The sequence below is a fragment of the Alligator sinensis genome, unplaced genomic scaffold, assembly GCF_000455745.1.
Source record: "Alligator sinensis unplaced genomic scaffold, ASM45574v1 scaffold173_1, whole genome shotgun sequence".
Taxonomy (NCBI): Eukaryota; Metazoa; Chordata; order Crocodylia; family Alligatoridae; genus Alligator; species Alligator sinensis.
In genome coordinates, this window is record NW_005842207.1 from 1,527,448 (window position 1) to 1,534,186 (window position 6,739).

At 42.1% G+C, this 6,739-nt stretch overlaps 1 long non-coding RNA gene across 1 annotated transcript in view; it reads right to left on the reverse strand.

Moving 5' to 3' along the window:
* LOC102368705 overlaps nt 1-4,022 on the reverse strand; it is an 8,243-nt gene extending 4,221 nt beyond the window's left edge. The window contains exons 1-2 of the long non-coding RNA XR_001358258.1: nt 3,947-4,022; nt 3,717-3,782 (exon numbers count right to left, since the gene is read on the reverse strand). This is a non-coding gene — a long non-coding RNA (uncharacterized LOC102368705). The remainder of the gene's footprint in view (nt 1-3,716; nt 3,783-3,946) is intronic.
* Between the last annotated feature and the right edge of the window lie 2,717 nt (nt 4,023-6,739).

The following is a 6,739-nucleotide window of genomic DNA, read 5'->3' on the forward strand; positions in this document are numbered from 1 at the left end:
AGTCTGTATTTATGTATGCAATTAGGCTGCCCCAAGTGCAGGACTTTATACTTATCCTTGTTGAATCTCATCTAATTGATTGCAGACCATTTCTCCAGTCTAACCAGGTCGTTCTGATTTCTAGCCCTGCCCTTCAGAGTGTCTGCAACTCCACCCAATTTAGCACCATCCATAAATTTACCAAGTACACACTCAATCCCATCATCCAAATCATTCATAAATAATGTTGAATAATATTGGACCTAGGACAGATGCCTGGGAAACCTCACGTGATACCTCCTCCCAACTAGACATTAAGCCATGGATGACTACTCATTAAGCACTGTGATCCAGCCAGTTTTCTATCCATCTTACAATACTCTCATCTAGTCTGTATTAGTGAGAATGCCATGAGAGACAGCACCAAAAGCAGTGCTAAAGTCAAAGTATATCACATTCGCTGCTCCCTGACCATCCACAGAACCTGTCACCTTATCAAAGAAAGAAATCAGGTCAGTCAGGCATAACTTGATCTTAGTGAATCCATGCTGGCTGTTCCCAATCAGCTTGTTCTCCTCTACCTGCTCCATGATCTTTTCAGGTCCTGAGGTCTGTGTGAATGGTTTGTAATTCCCTGAATCCTTCTTCCCTTTCTTAAAGATGGTCACTATGTTTGACTTTTTTCAGTCATCCAGGGCCTTACCCAACATCCACAAGTTCTAAAAAAGGAGAGCTAAAGGCCCTAAAATTACTTTCTTCAGTACTCTATGATGTATCCTATCCAACCCTGCCAACCTGAAAGCATCTAGTTTCTCTAAGTAATCCCTAACCTGTTCTGCCATTACTCTAAGCTGTTCATCTCCTTCCCTATCTTGCCATCTGCACACATCACCTGGTAGCTGCCCCTATATATGAAGACTGAAGTAAAAAAAGGCATGAAATACTTCAGCCTTCTCTGCATCATCTGTAACTAGATTGTCTTCTACATCCTGTTGGGGAGCTATGTTTTCTTTGGTCTTCTTCTTACTCTTGCATTTGTATTGGTAAAATCCCTTTTTATTGTATTTTATGTCCCTTGCCAGCTGCATCTCAAATAGTACCTTGGTCTTCCTAATTTTCTCCCTGAACACCTGTGTGATACTCTTATATGCTTTCTTACTACTATGATCCAGTTTCCACTTTTTATAGGGGTTTTTTTGTTGGTTTTTTTTAAGTTTCAGCTCTTTGAAGAGACTGCTGTCTAACTCAGATGGCCTCCTGTTGTACTTCCCATTCTTCTGTCACATCAGGATAGCTTGCTCCTGCACTCAGAAGAGGGCCTCCCCAAAGTACTGCCAGTTCCCCTGGACTCCTTTTCCCCTCAGACTTGCCTCCCACAGGATCCTGCCCACCATTTTCCTAGGTTTGTTAAAATGTGCTTTTCTGATGTCTAGTGACTTAATTGTGCTATTCTCCTTCTTTCCTCCCCTTAGGATCTTGACATGATGGGTGCCTGTACACGTAAGGGATGCCTGTTCTGACACGTACTAACTAGAACACTCCAGCAGTCTCACCGTCATGTGTATTCAGTGTCCCCATGTTTCAGAATGGTAGCAGGGGTGCTTTAACTAAAGCTCGTCAAATGAGCTTTAGTTAAAGTGCCCCCACAGCCATTTTGAAGTGCAAGACACTGCATACATGAGACACTGCAGGTGTTTTAATTAGAGCAGTTCCCAAAAGCAGCTCATATTAAAACACCCTCTCTCCCCTCCTCTCCCCTCCCTCCCCACTCACACTCTGGAGCACATGTATAGATGCCTGATCATTTCATGGTCACTGTCATGTCACTCAAGCTACCGTCCACCCTAGTGGAAATTACCTTCACATTCTCAAACAATTTCTCCTTGTTTGTGAGCAGCAAGTCAAGAAGAGCTTCCCCTTCGTTGGCCTCTCTACCAGCTGTATCAAGAAGTTATCCCTAACACACTCCAAGAATTTGCTGGACTGCTTGTGCACTGCTGTGTTTCCCTGCTAGCAGATGTCCCAGTAATTAAAATCCCATGAGAGAACCAAGTCCTGTGATTTGGAAGCTTATATCAGTTTTTAAAGAAGGACTAATCCACCTCCTCCAGGTTTGATGCCCTATAGTAGACCTGTGTGAAGCAGAAAGTATTCACTTTGGATTTGAATTGGGCAATTCGGAGGAACAGTGATTCGATTCGGTGATTCAAATCACTGTCTCAATTCGATTCAGCTGAATCTAAATCTGAAGATATTCAACACCAAATCTTATTTGGCCATAAACTATACAGGCAGACAGTGCTGGTGGGAACAGCTGGGGGAGCAGCCGGACAAGACCCAGCTTGAGCCAGCAGCCCCAGGGAGAAGCCGCGGCTCGTCCAGCTGCTTCCCCAGCTGCCCCTGCTGGGGTGAGGCAGGCAGTGCTGGCAGCCCCAGAAGCTATGGAGGCTGGAGGGAATGATTGGGAGCTGGGGGATCAAACTGGGAGCTGAGAGGAAGCCCCTGTTCATTCCCTCAGCCCCATATCATTTCTCCCAGCTCCTGGTTTGATTCCCCAGCTCCCAATCATTCCCTCCCATCCCCTGCAGCTTCTCCTGGGGCTGCCAGCACTGCCTGCCTCACCCCAGTCAGGGGACAGCAGGGGGGGAAGCTGGACAAGCTGCGGCTTCTCCTGGGGCTGCCAGCTCAAGCCGCGGCTCCCCCGGCCGGCCCCCCCCCCCCACCCGCGCTCCCCCAGCTGCACCTGCCAGCACTGCCTAGTGCCTGCGTGTACAGTCTATGGCCAAATCTCTGAATCTCTCCAAATTGATTTGGAGGCCTCCGATTTGATTTGGAGAGATTCGTGGGTCTCCCAATTCAATTCAGATTCAAAGATTCGGCTGCTGAATTGAGCCAATTCTCCTCCAAATTGAATAGGCTACTGAAGCTTCATACAGCCCTAGCCTATAGCAAACACCCATCAAGACCTGCTGCTCTCCTTTGACCTTCACCCAGAGGCTTTCAGCATTCCTACCCCACTGCACCTCAGAACATGTGTACATTGCCCTTTATCAGGCAACACCTCCTATTTTTCTCCATAGCCTATACTTCTTGAGTGAGCTATACTCATCCAGGTCTATAGTCCAGTCACGTCAACCATTCTGCCATGTCTCATAATCCACATCTATCCTATCATAACTCCATAACTGGAATCCTGGTTGAATGTGCCAGTTTACCCAAATTACATAAAAAACAAGCCATAAAGGTCTTTGGGAGCAGCATGCCATATTGAAACACAGGATACTATTGGTTTCAGTCGATAAGATATTCCTTATGGTCCTATATCTTAAAGATGTCACTACTCCACTTCTAAAATTCCTGTAAGAACAGCTCTCTCCACACTAGATTGCTTCTGCATCAGAAAGGGGAACATCTCATTCTCTCTGGACTTATTAAGCTTCGGTTGCATCAGAATTTGGCCAAAATTCTCTTCAGCTCAGTCTACAAATCCTGGGCACAGTAGAGTCACCTTAAGCATGCAAGAACATTTATTTGTGCTGTCACTCAACAAGACAATCCATGCAGCCATGTGGTTACATGGCTTAGCAAAAAGGGAGACAAATTAACCTATTATATTTCAAAGAACCCTCTGGTTTTAAGACAATAGGCAAAGCAATATGGTAACAATTCCCATTTAAGTGCCTTAAGCACTTAGTGCCAGATTCACTGATGCTGATATAAGAAGATGTAAATTATACTTCTCTTGTCTAAGGTGAATCTCCTGGAGATGCAGAGGTTATTCACCTTGGGGCTTTGTCTTCCTGCTAAAGAAAAGGTATATTTTTACCATATGATAACAGATGCACATTACAATCCAAGTGCATGGAATATATTGTGGTTTTACTGTGGGGTAAATGAGGCAAGTCAACCACAAGCAGGGGGTATACGGTTGACCCCTCCCCCCCATCCTCTTTCGAATAAAACTTACTGGTTCTTTGCCTCCACTGGGATTTTTCAGTACAGTAGTTGCCTCAACAGAAAGAGAAACATCTCCTTTCAGTGAGAACATAGTCTAAAAGAACATTCTTCAATTATTTCCTACTCATTAAATAATGTCAATAAGAATAGTTTTCCATATACATGTATATATATATAGTACTTACACCCAAATAGAGAACTACTAGAGGCCGGCAGTAGTTCCACTTGAGCTCCATACCTGCTATACTTCCAAAGAGTGCCAAGGTGCTGTATCAGCATATCTCTATTTGCCCTGGCTATGATTTTTTCCCAGCTAGCACCTCTGGCTTTTGATGCTACACTGGTTCTCCATTAAATATCAACAAATATGAACAAAGGAGAGAATCTAGCTGTTTTCCAGTACTATGACCTCCTCTCCCAGTGGGTTTTCCAGTACATAGACTCTGCTTGGAGAAGCTGGCAGTTACCTGCACTTATATTCACTTGTTGTCCTGGTGCTCAAGCCACACAGATATTGTAGGCATGCCCTAGATTGGTCTCTTTACAGGTTTCCCTTGCTTTATGCTGTACATGTGTTTCTGGAAAATGGTGCATAGCTCAAATTCGCATAAAGGGAACCTACTTTACAATGTAACAAATAAGGATACGTTCCAAGACCTCGACTGCACTGACCCCCAGACCCATTTCTACCACTTTTACAAGACAATTTTGATACTCACTAACACCAGACAGTACACACAAACACAGGGGCATGGTGAATGTTACCATAATGGGGATGGCAGCTACAGAAATACGTATCGCAGACAACAAGCAAGGAGTACAGATCCACACAGGAGACTATATTTTGTTGTACGTCACTCCCACAATGCACTGCACAAAGCAGCTGACTGTGGGCTTCTACCATACCGATCACATAAGAGTGACTTTACCTCACATATAACTAATTTTTGGTATAAAAAGGATCATCGCATAAGAGAAAATTTGCACATACAGAACTCGCATAAAGTGAGGAAAACCTGTATGTGAACTTTCTGCAGTAAGTCTTATATTACCTATTGGCCCATACAAAGTTATTTATTTCTATTCTTTACCAATTCTTTTACACTAGACCCCTGCATTCAGAAGACAGCTTCAAAGTTATGATTCAGTTCTCACTCACACCAGTCTGACTCTATCGTCTTTGACAAAGTTGCTTCTAATTTACATCACTGAAAGTGAAGGAACTAAAATGTATATTTATGAATGATGGAATCCTGACTGATGCTCTCTCTTTGGGGAGCAAAGAAGCAGGGAGGCAAAGTTATCTTGGAGATAACAAAAAGCCTAAAATCTAGAGAACTCCCTGGAAAAGATATGTGCTTGTTGTCAAAACACTGCTTGGTTAGAGCAATTTAGACCTTGAGATGATATATTTGACCTCTGAAAAGTGTGAAGGATATTTACAGGATTCACTCAGAAGAAACTTTCCACTAAAAAACCATCTGCAGAGACAGATAACACACAATGACAGGGAATGTTTGCAGAGGATCTGAATGCACTAAAAAATAAATCTGGACTTGAAAGCAGATGAGTTACAACAAAGAGTTCCAAGAAAGATGTAAGGCAACGATTAGAACTAGAAAATTAAAAATCCTGAGGAATTTAATCAACCAGGACAGTCTAATCAATGAAAAGCATACCACATGCTCTCTCAATAATTGCATTCCAACTTTTTCATAGTAACAGCCAGTACTTAAAGTAATTACATTCCAATAAAGCTCAGTGGTCAAGAGCTACCATTGCTTTAATATTTGACATATGGGACCTGATCCTGCTCCTAAAGAATTTAAGGCAATTTTGCCTGATTTCAGTGAAGCCATGTACTGAATGCCCATGTGGAAGAAGATGAATGGAACCATATAGGCAAAAGCAGTTTTACAATCTTTTATTTCATTGCCTTTGCTATAAAAGACAATAGACTATCTTGATGGTGTTACCAAACTGTACAGTTTTCCATATTAATGTATGCTCAGGCATTATTCCAGTAAGTCACTTATACAACAATATCCTTTGGAATTTGGGGTTACACTATCGTTTACTGAAAACTAGTAAGGAGACAGCATTGAAATATGTACATTAAAGCTCAGTAGGATATGCATGTTAAAACAAGCCTACTCATTAAATAATGTCAATAGGAATAGTTTTCCATATAAATATATATATAGCACTTACACCCAAATAGAGCCTAAGTCTCTTTGCAGATGTTTCCAAGGCTTAAATTTAAAGGTGTGATTTTAGGTTGTGCTGGGTAATATGATTTAACTAGAACTCCAGTTAAGGACAAAGAAATTGACTTTTAGCATGAGGCAACTGCTGTGCCTTAAGCTGAGTTTCTGCAAATGTTATTCAGATGGAGTTAGCTATTATCAAGTTTATAACATTACACCTTTAAATCCTAATTTAGACAAGTCCTCACCAAAGTCCGGTGTACCTAGCATTTTTCACTGTTACAACTATTATATTTAGGCATACAATTTTTACTAATTTAATTATACCAGTAGTAGTAGTAGTACAGCAGTACAGGTTTCCATATGAGAATAATCTCTATCAGTATAAGCATGTCTATATTGATATAACTGCATCTATGCAAGTAAGGGTTGCATCACTTGAGTTGTAGTATTTAAAATGGTGCAACTTTAGTGTGCAGAAAAGGCTGACTGTAGAAGTTGCAGACCAGGTCCTGGTCTTGTAAATTTATGGAAGTTGAAACAGGAGGGTACTGGGCTGGACCAGTCTACAGTGAGGTGGGCAGACAACTGGCTTA